The sequence below is a fragment of the Falco naumanni genome, unplaced genomic scaffold, assembly GCF_017639655.2.
Source record: "Falco naumanni isolate bFalNau1 unplaced genomic scaffold, bFalNau1.pat scaffold_69_arrow_pat_ctg1, whole genome shotgun sequence".
In the NCBI taxonomy this organism is placed as follows: Eukaryota; Metazoa; Chordata; class Aves; order Falconiformes; family Falconidae; genus Falco; species Falco naumanni.
In genome coordinates, this window is record NW_024427561.1 from 81,073 (window position 1) to 95,211 (window position 14,139).

The 14,139-nt window shown below is 50.9% G+C and overlaps 1 pseudogene; it reads left to right on the top strand.

The window, feature by feature from the left end:
- The first annotated feature begins 7,753 nt into the window (after positions 1-7,753).
- Positions 7,754-14,139, top strand: part of LOC121082319 — a 41,908-nt pseudogene continuing 35,522 nt past the window's right edge.

Genomic DNA, 14,139 nt, shown 5'->3' on the forward strand with positions numbered 1-14,139 from the left:
TGGATGAGCAGCACCCAGGAGCCCCTGCCCTGTTAGCCATGACCTTCACCCAGCCGGTGGCCAACACGGCCAGGGGCGAGTCTGTGGGGTAGGCCATGACCATGGCAAAGAAGGGGAAAAGTAGTCAGCTTTTGATGGCCCGTGTCTCGTTTCACTGTTGACCCTAAGCAATGCCTTGCTTCAAATAGAAGCCATTCAGAGAGTTACACACCCGCCCTTTTCAGGAAAAATGCAGGAAATCAGAGACATGTAGCAAGTTCTCTGTTGGCTGTTGTACACCGCAGCAAGAAGCAGCGTGGGTCCAGTGGCTAATGCTGGAAGGGGAATTCAGCACTTCTGGGAAAGGGATATAAAGGCACTCTTGTGGGCCAGGCTGGGATTGGGGAGCCTGAGTGGGTGTCTGGGGTCCCAGCTTTCCCGCAGTGCTGACTGTGGTGCCTGCTGCTTGTTCTTCCCTGCAACGCCGGTTGCATCCACCTGCTGGGGCTGTGCTTGGGAAGGGCTCCGGGGGTGAGCAAGCCCACGGGAGAGGGCTGCGGAGAAGCTCTTCTCCAGAGATCTACCAGAAACTGTGCAGAGCATCCGAGAGGATGCTCTGTGTGACAAGGGAAGGTGCCCGTTGGTCCAATGTATGGAGCCTGCAGGGCTCCCATCAGGGTCCTTTGACCTACCCATCCTCCAGCCAGCAATCCAGGTGCTGGGGGGTCCCATGTAGGTCTCCTGAGGTACCCTTTAGCCCCGGGCAAGGTGTCGTGCCTCAGTGTGTGCTTGCAGGGCATGTTTCCTTCCTGCTGACAAGGCCGGAATTGCAGTTAAATGCCCCTGGGCGATCCCGAGCCAAGCAAACTTTTTTCTATGGGCCACACTGCTTTGCAGTCCATGTGTGTGGTTCAGCTCCTGCATGGGAGCTGAGGACACGAGGTGACCTAGCTCTGAAGCTGGCCACTCTTGCTCCAGGCAACTCCAGTTGCTTGCGTTTTCCTTCAGCTTCCCCAGCCTGATGATCTCCACTGTCACCTCCTCCCTGTCCTACAAGAAGTATCCCTCTCCCAGCCATTAGGACAGTGGCACAGCACTCAGAATCCAGATCACTGGCAGAGAAGTAGGACAGAGGAAAAGAGAAGTTCTCCTTTGAAAGAAATCCTTCTTTGTCCTCCTTTAGCTACCAGTGGATGAAAAATAGGGGGACAGAATTTCAGGCCAGCCACAGCACTGGCTTTCAAGCCTGAGCTTGTCATGTCATGGCTGTTCTGGAATGCGGTACAGTGAAAGGAGAGAGAGAAATGGCAAATTTTCCCCCTCGGGGCGGTCAAATGCTGGCAGAGGTTGTCCAAGGAGGTTGTGGAGTCTCTGTCCTTGGAGATCTTCAAAGGCCAAGGGCACACAGTTCTCTGCGACCTGCTCGAGGTGAGCGTGCTGGAGCAGAGGGCTTGGCCCAGAGGACCTCCACGGGTCCCTTCCAACCCCACCCTCCCGTGTGGCTCTGTGCTTTGCTTTTGCCCTGGCAGAGATCTTCAGGGACTTTGTGCTCCATTTTGTGTTGCCTTAGGGCTACAGTGTGCTGGGGTTTGGGGGCAACAAGGTTATGGTATGCCAGAGACCAGGCGAGTTAGTGTCAAAGTGTGTTATTGTTATGGACAGAATCTGTGTTTGTTGGCCCTGCGTTCCTGGGGTTATGGCATTTTTATCTTACCTTGTGATCTGTGTGGTGGGGTTTTTTTGTGGAGAGTGCCTTTTTTCAGCTATTTTTCCTTTGTACGGGTTTGGATGGGGGCCTTTGGTTTGTGTATGATGTTTCTTCTGGTTGTTTTTCTGCTGTGCTGGTGGATGGTGGTGTTTTTTTCTGTCTTGAAACCATCGTTACTGGTCTAATATATCTCCTGCAGGTCAGGCAGTGTCACTTCTGGCGTGGTCTGACTCATTTCTGGTGAGTTGGTAGGTAGGTATGGAGGACTTGTGGTCCCTCCATGGAGGATGACTGCTAGAGGACTAAGAGGCAGATCTGTGGAGGGGTGAGAGGACTGCTGGCCCATAAGTAGTGACTGCCAGAGGACTAAGAGTACTTGAACTAACGTGGGCTTCCAAATACATGGTTGTTTCTCCTGCCTTGTGGAAGAGCCATGGGAAGTCACCAGCCACACGGAAGGACAAGGGAGTTCCCAAGGCTACGTGGCTTTTTGGGTTTTGCTTTTGAATAAGAAAGTCCTGTCTCTGCATGAGTAGAACTATAAACGGTCAATTTTGCCAACTTTAGAAAGCAGGGAGCAGCACTTTTGTGCTGTGCCTCACATGGCGGCCAGGGCATGGTGAGAAACAGCAAGTGAGTTTCTTCCTGGAACCTTCTCCAGGGGAGCAGTGCTGCACTTGTCAAGGTGAGGGGTTTTTTGGCTCTATGCGATTGCAAATGTGAGGGGTTAATTTTCAGAACACAGCTACTAGGGAGCAGCACATTTGTGCTGTGCCTCACATGGCTGCAAGGACAGAGTGAGAAACAGCAAGAGAATTCCTGCCTGGCACCTTCTCCAGGGGAATAGTGCTGCACTTTCACAAAGTGAGCTCTGGTTCAGCATGAGTGCACAAGGTTTTGGTCAATTTTCTCACCACAGGAAGCTGGAAGCAGCACTTTTGTGCTGTGCCTCACATGGGTGCCAGGGCAGGGTGAGAAGCAGCAAGAGAATTCGTTTCTGGAACCTTCTCCAGGGGAGCTGTGCTGCACTTTCTTAAGAGATACTTTTTCTTTTAGCTCTGCATGAGTGCACAAGGTTTGTGTCAATGTTCTCAGCACAGAAAGCAGGGAGAAGAAGTTTGGTGCTCTTCCTCACATGGCTTCCAGGGCAGGGTGAGAACAACAAGAGAATTTTTTCCTGGTACCTTCTTTATGGGAGGAGTGCTTTACTTTCCCAAAGTGACTTTTTTGGGCTCTTAATGACTGCAACGCTGAAGGATTAATTTTGCTCACCACGGAAAGCAGGGAGCAGAACTTTTGTGCTGTGCCTGACATGGCTGCCAGGGCAGGGTGAGAAGCAGCCAGAGAATTCGTTCCTGGAACCTTCTCCGGGGAGCAGTGCTGCAGTTTGCCAAGGTGAGTTTTTTGGGCTCTGCGCAATTTCAAATGTGAGGGGTCCATTTTCTGACCACAGAAAGCAGGGAGCAGAACATTTGTGCTGTGCCTCACACGGCTGCCAGGGCAGGGTGAGAAGCAGCAAGAGAATTCCTTCCTGGCACCTTCTCCAGGGGAGCCGTGCTGCACTTTGCCGAGGTGAGCTCTGGTTCTGTATGAGTGCAAAATGCTTGGGTCAAATTTCTTACCAGTGAAAGCGGGGAGCAGAACTTTTGTGCTGTGCCTCACATGGCTGCCCGGGCAGGGTGAGAAGCAGCCAGAGAATTCCTTCCTGGCACCTTCTCGAGGGGGAGCACTGCTGCACTTTCCCAAGATATATTTTTTCTTTTGGCTCTGCAGGAGTGCAGAAACTTTGGGTCCATTTTCTCACCACAGAAAGCAGGGAGCAGCACTTTTCTGCTGTTCCTCACATGGCTGAAACTGCAGGGCAGAGAACAGCAAGAGAATTTTTTCCTGGTACCTTCTTTATGGGAGCAGTGCTGTACTTTCCCAAGGTGATTTTTTTGGCTTTTAACCGTTGCAACTCTGAAGGATCAATTTTCTCACCACAGAAAGCAGAGATCAGAACTTTTGTGCTGTGCCTCACATGGCTGCCAGGGCAGGGTGAGAAGCAGCAAGAGAATTCCTTCCTGGCACCTTCTCCAGGGGAGCCGTGCTGCACTTTGCCGAGGTGAGCTCTGGTTCTGTATGAGTGCAAAATGCTTGGGTCAAATTTCTTACCAGTGAAAGTGGGGAGCAGAACTTTTGTGCTGTGCCTCACATGGCTGCCAGGGCAGGGTGAGAAGCAGCCAGAGAATTCCTTCCTGGCACCTTCTCCAGGGGAGCACTGCTGCACTTTCCCAAGATATATTTTTTCTTTTGGCTCTGCAGGAGTGCAGAAACTTTGGTTCCATTTTCTCACCACAGAAAGCAGGGAGCAGCACTTTTCTGCTGTTCCTCACATGGCTGCAAGTGCAGGGTACAGAACAGCAAGAGAATTTTTTCCTGGTACCTTCTTTATGGGAGGAGTGCTGTACTTTCCCAAGGCGATTTTTTTGGCTTTTAACCATTGCAACTCTGAAGGATCAATTTTCTCACCACAGAAAGCAGAGATCAGAACTTTTGTGCTGTGCCTCACATGGCTGCCAGGGCAGGGTGAGAAGCAGCAAGAGAATTCCTTCCTGGCACCTTCTCCAGGGGAGCAGCGCTGTGCTTTAAGGTGATTTTTTTTTTTTTTCTGTGCATGATTGCCAATGAAAAGAGGTCAGTTTTCTCACCACAGAAAGCAGGGAGCAGCACTTTTCTGCTGTGCCTCACATGGCTGCCAGGGCAGGGTGAGAAGCAGCAAGAGAATTCCTTCCTGGCACTTCCAGGGGGGCAGTGCTGCACATTCTCAAGATAGATTTTTTTCTTTTGGCTCTACAGGAGTGCAAAAACTTTGGTTCCATTTTCTCACCACAGAAAGCAGGGAGCAGCACTTTTCTGCTGTGCCTCACATGGCTGCCAGGGCAGGGTGAGAAGCAGCAAGAGAATTCCTGCCTGGAACCTTCTCCAGGGGGGAACAGTGCTGCACTTATGTCAAGGTCAGCTCTGGTTCTGCATGAGTGCAAAATTTTGGGGTCAGTTTTATCACCACGGAAAGCAGGGAGCAGAACTTTTGTGCTGTGCCTCACATGGCTGCCAGGGCAGGGTGAGAAGCAGCAAGAGAATTCCTTCCTGGCACCTTCTCCAGGGGGACAGTGCAGCACTTTGCCAAGGTGACTCTTTGGGGCTCTGCATGATTGCCAATGTATAGGCGTCCAATTTCTCACCACAGGGAGAAGGGTGCCGAACTTTTCTGCTGTGCCTGATGTGGCTGCAAGGACATGGTGAGAAGGTTCCAGGTAGGAATTCTCTTGCTGTTTCCCACCGTGCCCTGGCAGCCATGAGAGGAACAGCACAAAAGTTCTGCTCCGTGCATTCTGTTCTGAGAAATTTGACCTCTCGTACTTGGAATCATTCACAGAACAAAAAAATCACCTTGGGAAAGCGCAGCGCTGCTCCCCTGGAGAAGATGCTAGGAAGGAATTCTTTTGCTGCTTCTCACCGTGCTCTGGCAGCCATGTGAGGTACAGCACAAAATTTCTGCTCCCTGCTTTCTGTGGTGAGAAAACAGACCCCTCACATTTGAAATCATGCAGAGCCAAAAAACCTCACCTCGGCAAAGTGCAGCGCTGCTCCCCTGGAGAAGGTGGCAGGAAGGAATTCTCTTGCTGCTTCTCACCCTGCCCGGGCAGCCATGTGAGGCACAGCACAAAAGCACAGCAGTACGTAGTAGTAGGTACTGGAGTAAAGGGAGCGTGGGGGAGGAGGCTGGAGCTTGGCACCCTGCTCTGGCACATCTGGGTTTCCTGAGACACGTCAGGAATTGTACCCCAGCCCTGGGTATATTTCCTCATTGCTTTTCTGAGGTGATGGTAGCTGTTGTGTCCTGGCGCAGCTGGTTCCCCTGCCCAGGTTTGGGGCGTTCATGCTCTGAACCCACAGTCGAGGTGCCCGAGCTGTCTGTGCCCTGAGCCTGGAGCAGAGGGGCAGTTGCAGTCTGTCCTTAATTTCTGGGGGGGGGGGGGGGTAAAGGGCTCTCTGAGGTGGGGAAGATGGAGCTCCCTGTGCAGCAGCCAGGGGTGGTGGCTGGAGGTGGGCTGTGTTGCGGTTGCTGTTTTGTCCTGCCCCTGCAGGAGAATGTGGCTGCTTTCTTAGTTCTGCTGCTTTCCTCCTGATGCAGGAGGCTGGTCCCTGCAGGCTCCAGGGAAGCGGGGCTCTGGAAGTGCCTAACTCTGGGGCTAGAGGGTAGGGGAAGCTGCTGGACTGGTATGGGGGCATGCAGACTGGAAGCCCTCTGGAAATAACTGGTGTGGGCATGATGAGCAGGATTAGTTTCAAGTGAAGTGAAATTATAGTTAGAAAATTGAAACAAATAATCCAGTTGCTCTCAAGACCCAGTAATAAAGCACTGATACCCAGATTAGTGTTGTATCATCCCCATTAGATTTCTCTCTTAACGAATAGTTATTTCTAGCTTTCAATCCGAGCTCCAGCTGCAGCATGCCCTTGTGTCCGTAGGACCGTGCTGTTCTCTCATGTTCCTGGCAAGGACAAAAGGAAATGGCAACCCTGTTGTTCCCTGAAACTAGGAAGGGCCTGGTACCGTGAACATGCGCAATGCTGTGGCTGTTTCGGGAGTAATGAGCTGAAAGTATTGCCTTGTTTGCAGGATGTGGGTCAAACCTGAGGGGAAGGGAATGGTGGTCTTTGCACAGAATGGTGTCTAGCCGTGTACAGCAAGTCCACGTGAAGAAAAGTGATGCGGAACAGGAGGAAGCAGGAGGGGGTAGGATCTGTAATTTTTTACTTATCGTCAGGATGTAAAATAATTTTAGGGTAGAGCTGGGTTTGAGGCCACTGGTCTTTCAAGTCCCAGAAAAAAAGAGGTGGGGACATCCATCTGTTCCTTGGTCCAGTTAGCCAGAAAGGGAGGGGAAATGATTTCTCGTCCAAAGTAGTGCTTAGTAAATGCTGTACATACTTACCTTTGACTTTTGTCGGTGCTTGAGACCCACTTTCTGGGGGTGTTTTCTTTCCCTTTCTTGCACACCCACTTTTTGAGAGACAGATGGGGAGGTTGTCAGCAGGCTGGTGATAGAAGAAGGATGGCCCAGGGACCTGTTAAGCCATGCTGCCTGCAGGATAAGGATGCTTGAGAGGAACTGCCATTAGGATAGCCTGAAGTGGCCAAGCTGTCACATCTGTTGTATTTATATTTGAGCTAATTGCTCATGCGACTTTAATGGTTTCATGCTTTTATTTCTGCTGCTACAGCTTTTAATGCCTGTAGGGAGCCTAGAGTTTGGGTGTTAGTAAGTGAAAAATAAGGCCCTCATTCTCCATGGAGAAAGGCTCTTGGGCATGGTAATTTCATGCCTGGAAGGAGTCATATTTGCTGGATAATTTTTGTAACCTAACCAAATTAGCTTTGAGAAACCATAGTTGTTAATCAGAGTATTGAACTCTATGGTCCCTTAGTTAAAAACATCACCAACCTCCTTGCACAAAGGATGGGCGTTTGGTTTGCAAAGTAGGAGAGCGGTCTGATTTTGATGCTCGGGGCAGCAGCGATCCCTGGGTTTAAGGTTGTTCATAATACTCTGAGCACTTAATAGGGTCAGGCACAAAGTCACATGGGGTCAGCTGTTTTTGCAAAATGAAGCAGTGAAGTGACATTTATCCTTTGTTCCCACCAAAAAACTTTTAAAGAGTAATAAAGGACAGTTTGGGTATTAATAGAGATTTGGATAATAATTCCAGCAAATAGTTGCAAAATACATGGAAGAGGGGGAGAAGATGAGAAGTGCCAGCAGTCTTTGATGTGTGTTTGTGGCTTGTGGGACTGCGCCCACAGCAAAAGGCTGTTTTGGAGTGTTTGTTCTGGGCTTTTACTTCTATCAGTCTTAACTCTGCCACTGAAATATGGTCTAATTATGAAACAGGGTGGGGATGCCGGCTGCTCTCCAGTTATGAAGGATGCCACAGCCCGGAGACACAGCTGTCTCCTTTGGGTCTGCCATGGAAGGGGATGCTGGATTTTCCAAGTCCCGTTGCTGTTCCTTGCAGGTCAACTGAGGCATGGCCACCGGAAAGCCCCGCTGGTTCACGGGGTCCTCCAGGATGGCTGGTGGATTCCCGAGCCAAGTGGTAGTGCCTCGTAATCCGAAGCTAGCCAGAGGGACAGAGAAGCCCGCAACTGTAAGTACCTGCTGCGGCCAGGTAGGAGCTGTGTAAGGCTGGAAACTGCCCCCGCGTCCTTCCTCTACCTGCCCCTCCTGTTGTCTGGCAGCACTGTGAAGCTGGACACCACCTCCCCGTCTCTCTGCTGCCATGCTTCTGTCGGAGGTGGTGACCATGGTGCAGTAGGGGATGGACTGTGTGCTGCTTCAGGGGAAGTCCAGAGTTGTGTCTGGATGTGCCACTGGAGCCAGTTTAAATGAACGTACCGGGCATTGCACCGGAATAGCTGAAGCATGAGCGTGTGTTTCTTTCTGCCCGCTTTGTGTGGGCAGTAACGTTTTGTCACGTCGGGATGCTTGCCAACGCTGCTCTGACCATACCTGCCCTCCAGGCAGCTGGGCATGTGGTGGGCTGCTCAAACTCTGCCTGAAGGTTTCGAGAGGTATGGCTGGTCCCAGATGGAACAGGTTCCAAAACAGTTGTTCTGTCCCGTATCCCGTGTGGAGCACAGATCCAGCGCTGCAGACAGCAGCGGAGTCAGGGCAATTCCTCCTCCCCACCCTCAGACGGCCCTTTTGCTGACCAGAGCTCACCTGGCTGAAGATGACCTGGTGCTGAAGCTCTGTCGAGGAGATACCTTTGCATACTGCTGTGGAGGAGTCTCGGAGGCCCAAACAGAGAAAACAAGTGCTAATTAAAAAGAGATAACTAAAACTTGGAGCCATTCCTCTCCACCTCAGTCTTGGCACAACACTGATTTTCTGCTTTCCTGACTCACCCAGCAGTGACATCTGCACATGTGTGGTGGTTGTGAGCGTTGTGCAAGGATGGAGTTAAGGGATTTCTGATAACTCCTCCCAACCTTTTTCAAAGGTCACTGGCTCACTCCAGCCAAACTGGAAAGGAAACAAATGCCCGAAGAGCAAAATCCCCCAACATGTCACATCAAATCACGAAGGAGAAGCTAACGGGACAAAGCTACTTGTTTGGAGCATGTGTATTGCGCTCTCTATCATTACTTTACTAATGGTAAATATTTCAACAGGTAATTATGGGACTTCCAGGACTATCCTAGCGGCTATGATCACAAATTATTCATCGGTGGCTCTTGAAGAAGAAAAGCCTTTCTGAATAAAGGCAGTTCTGTAGCTCTTGCTGGTGTTTTGCATTTCAGCTGACTCCCTCTGCCCTCCTGAAGGAGACGTCTCTTACCACCAGGCAGAGGCTGGCCAGCACTCGGGAGATGCGGCGACCCCAGATTATCCAGATTCTAGACATGAGCGAAGCGTCCCATCATAAGGTAGCCTTTTCTTGCCCTTTTCCTTGCTGTTTGATGTGACATTTGAAGAGAGCGCGTGCTTGTGACAGGCTTGCCTCCAGCTTATCTAAATGCCTTGGTGACTAAGTCCTGTTGTTGTTTCAAACTGCTGCCGGTGTGGAGTTCCTTCTGCTGGGGGAAAGGTAAAACATTTTTCCCCAGTGAGATGTCGAAGTCCTGACCTGCGCTAAGCCCATATAAACAACCTCTGTTGAAGTTGGTGGCTTTTGCTGGAGATGAGCTACTGTGGCTAAAGCATGATACTGGGGGAAGGCTGAGGCGGGCCACAAGGATGCAAGCTTGCAATTTCCCACCTTCCTGCTGAAATAGCCAGCCCTTGGTTGGGTGTAGTCTCTGTCAAACGCTTGGGGTCATAGGATGCCCTCAGTGGTGGCTGTGTTGGTCTTTGAGGGCTGAGGGCCTACGGTAACTACTCAAGGTGTAGCTAAAGCAATTGCATGAATGCTTTGGGTTGGAACATCGAGTGGGACCCGTACAGGGTGTTAGATTTTTCAGGCTGCCAGGTACACAGGGGAATGGCCCTGGGCAGACGGGAGTGGGTGTGCTTTATCTGGATCAATGTTTATTTACACGTGTGTTTAAAGCTGCTTTTCTTACAGATCGGCTTAGTATAACACACGTTCCAAAGGGGTAGATGACTGAGGTAGGCTGTTGAGTGGAAAACTGCCAGCGAGAGACCTGTAGCAAATTGGTTAAGGATTGCCCTAGACAGCGCGTGAGGTTGGGAACGCCTCGGACGAGCGCACACAGAACCGGCCGTGTGCTGTGGCCGCTGGCTTCAGCACGACCCTGACTGCTGTGGAGAAGCAGGAGACGTGCCTGTGTCTTGTGAGTGTGAAGAGTTCAGCTGGAAGGGGGGAGGCAGAGCAGGGAGGAGTTTTCTCAAAGTAACGCCTCGGCGCTGTAAGCATTTGCTGTTTCTGTATGTTTTCAGACCTGCTTCTGTAGTGGTATTAAATAAAATGGCAATAATAGAATATAATGAAGCATCCATTTAAAGCTCGTGGGAAAAGGAGATGCCAAGTCCAGCCTTACTCAAATTGCCCAGTGATGCTGGGAAAGTACCTGGAACTTACCACCTCATCTGTCGCTTTCTTAACAGCGGTGTTCCTTTCTGGCCTGTCTTCTCTTCTTCCTGGTTTCTGGGCTGTGTGTCAAAAAAGAGATTTGAGGATGTGTTGGGCTCGGTCTCTGTGTCTCAAAGTAAAGATGATCCCCAAATTGTTTCCCATGGGGTCTCCTGTAAATTCTTGGCTTTCCCTTGCTCCACGAGTGCTTACAGCTCTTGCAGTGAGTGCTCTGGAGCTGTGTGACCGTGTTAGCCCAGGGCTCTGCCGGAGGTAAGTGCTGCCTTGCCTGTTGGAGAAGGAGACCTGGAGAAACACCTGCCAAAAGAGCTGCTCACTTGAGCCTGCTCGGTGTGGCCCAGAAACTTTTGATCTGCTCAGAACACAGGTGGGTGAGCTGCTGTTCCCCTAGCGTGAGCTGGGCAGGCGTACTCACCAAGGGACTGTCCTTCACTGGAGGCCGGTGTTGTATTCTCTCACCGATGAGTCTTTCTCCCCGCAGCTGAAACTCTCTGCTCTCTTTTGCATCTCCAGTTCTCGGCAGTTGCCCCGGAACAGAGCTTGTTCCAGCCTTTCCCATCAGAGGTGGTATTTCAGAGCTACGTCCCCGATGAGGTCTATGAAGTGCCACTGATTCTGAGGAACGTGGACAAGGTAAGTGCTGGGATGTGGAAGTTTAACCCTGTGCTGGAACTGGAGAGCAGTGTCATCCGCGCGGTGCACAGCGTAGCCAGTCGCCTGCTGCAGCACAGCGCATCCAGAATAAAACGTCTCACCGCCTTTATTTTGCAAGACGGTGGAAATCTTCCCATGCTGAGGTTTCTCCCCTTGGTTTTGGCTGTGTGTTGGTAGTACCTCGCTGGAAGGAGCTTTTCTAGTCAGCACCTTTCCCCGTGGAAGCCCTGCACGGCTGGGAATGTTGGGGGCTGTACAGTTCTTCCCTGCCCTCGTGCTTTCCCTCGAGTGTGCACCGCGTCCTGGTGGCTCCGTGGTTAATCTCAGTTTCCACAGGGCACCTCTGCCTCTGGGTGAGCTGCACAGAGAGCTGAACGGGCTGTCAGAGCTCGGGGTGGGGTCTTCTCCACTTTATGCTGGAGTAAGTTATAATTAGCGGTAACAGCGCTTCAGGAAAGGTGTTTTGAAACAGCAGTGGAAGCAGGCTGATTTAGCATCAGCAGCGGGAGGCCTTTAGGTGCCCCTTCAGGCTCCTGCTAAGCTTAGTTGGGTTCTGCTCAGGTTTTCCTGAGACAACGTGATGCTCTGCTTCCCCTTTGGAGAGCCACAGCATGTTCGGAGTAAAGTGCCCTCAAAGGTCTCCACCTTTACTTGAAAAAAAACGATCATTTTGAGACTTCCCAAGAAAGTTGAGAATGGAAAAGTCGAAAAATGTCAGCAGTTTTGTTCCACTGTCAAGAGGGAAATTGGGACCTTTTGAACTTCAGCTGGGGAAACGTTTGCTGGAATGAGGCATGTGCCAAGAGCAAGCTGGTGGGAAAAGGCAGGAGGGAGGAAAGGAGCTGAGCTCGGTGTTCTCTCCCTGCGCGCTTTCCTACACGCAAGGGTTTCTCTTGATACGCAGCAGTAAGTGCACGGGCAGTAGAGACAGGTGAGAAGGAGGGGTGTAATTAAGGATACTCTTCTGTAATGGAGAGGAAGAGGTATGCGTGAGGGCAGGGTGGGATGGGAAGATGGAAGTGTGCACAAGAGACGGTGAATTCGCCTCCTTTCCAAATTTCCCTGTTGGGGAGGACAAACAGGTGGACAACAAAAAAAAAGCTGTCGAGGCATATTGCAGGTGGAAGAACAGCAAGAGAAGTCCAAGTATCTCCTGAGATAACAGGTTGTGACAGGGATATGGGTGAAAATGGAAGACCCTTTGGCAAGGAAGGATGCAGGTGTGCTCCCTCAGTTATTCCGGGAGAGTACTGCACCATTCCTGGTCTGGCATTTAACTTGGGAACATTGCTAAGATGCAGCATGGGCGCCTGCACCCGGGGGATGCCACTGGTGTGATCTGCGCTGAGTTTTGGGCAGTCTTTGCTGTAGGTATCCTCGTCCCTGATTAAAATGTGCCTCAGTTTCTCTCTTCCTACTCTCTGCTTCATTCCCACTGAGTCTTTGGCTTCACCTGCTCCATTATCCATGCAGCACTTAAAAATGTTTATCTTTGCCAAGTACCAGCCAACAGGCAAACAGTTAATTTGCTCTATTCGTGCTTCCTCAAGTGGAAAAGATCATCTGCATTAACATTTCTGCCATTCCCAGTAAAAGATAATAAACTTGTACTGTGTAAAGCTGCACCTTGGGATTTACGTGCCCTGTGAAGGGGGAGGCAATGTGTGAACTGTGGTTTTTTTCCCAAAACAATGTAGTTTTGAAGCTAGTAAGAGCTCAACCATTGGAGAGCATGGGTGTAAAAGTAAGATAAGCTCCAGGAAAATCTTTGGTATGTTTTAAATACAGAAAGACGGACAGGATAATCCTGCGAGGGTGTTATACTCTAAATTGGTTGGCTTTTGGCGATGTCCTGGAGAAAAGCAACGTTGTGCTCTGTCTCAAGTTTTTCGTGCCAGTTTCCCACATTCCTCTGAATCATACTGAGTTACACTGCATGGTAGCCTGAAGTTGTCTGCCCCATAAAAATCCAGCTGACAGCAAAATATATTCCGCATAGAGGCTCTGTAATCATGCAACTACAGAAGTGCTGTACTATATACTTCCTGCTCTTACCTGTGTTGTAAAATTGCTTTTCTATCTTCAGACTGTTCCTCAGCACCCTCAGATGTTCTGGGTGGCTTTTGCTGAAGGTCTGAGCCACACGTGTTCCTCTTCCAAGGGACATGGTGACCAAAATGCTTGTCTGCACTGTGAAGTTGGCTCCTGGAACTCGCTGCCCCCGGGCATTGCTGGGTTCCAAGGGCGTTTGGAGAGTTCAGGACTGCCTTGGCCGCGGGTTACCAGGCTCGGGTGGGTGGTGCAGACTGAGCCTCCATTTTTTCCAAGCCTCATGTGGGGTTGTTGTTGATCCGTGAAGCTGCCCACCAGTCCAAATCACCTGCTTCAGACTTTGAGATTTGGCGCTCAGGGGTTGCTGTCTATGTGCTAGGAAAATGCCTGTGTGCCGTCTGTGTGCTGGTGGTGCCCCAGAGGGCAGAACCGTGCAGCAGGGTGCCTGCAGGGACTGCTGGGGGTGGGCAGGGGTCCCCGGGGATCTGGCTTGCCTGCGCTGGCAGCTGCCTGGCTACAGTCACAGGCAGCAGGAGCCTCCGGAGAGCAGAGGTTGGCTTTTAATAATGAAACCACCACCAGCCAGTGCCAGTCATGTATCTCGGGGCAGAAAATGCCTTTGAAGCCCCTAGTTGATAGGCACAGCCTGGGGGGTCGCCTGGCTTTCCATCACTGTGCCAGGTTGCTGGCTCTCATCCTCTGCATCAGCCTTTCCTTGTAGCCTATTGTGCTTCTCCCTTGCTTCTTTCCAGCTCCCTTTGGATTTTCCCAGCCATCTCTCTGTTTCTGGGGTTGTCTCTTTGTCTTCCTGTGTCTCCTCCTTTTGCTCTTCATTTGCTGCTTTTATTCCCAGTAAGGCCACAGTATCTGTGGTCCCCTCTTGCTGGTCTGCCTACATGGCTGTAGCACCGCAGCTAGACTGCCCCGCTCAAACCCAGCACGTTAAAGTGGATTTCTTCCTTCCCCCAGGATTAACACGTACTGTTTGGCCTTCAGATAATACATGCCCCTTCTAGGGGCATGTCTGCCTGGATGTGTACGGGCAGAAGCCAGCAGATTCTCTGGGCTTATTGAATACACGGGTGACTTGATTCAGCTATTATACCTCCGTGCTGCTGGTGTCTTCCCTGCTTGGCCCTTCC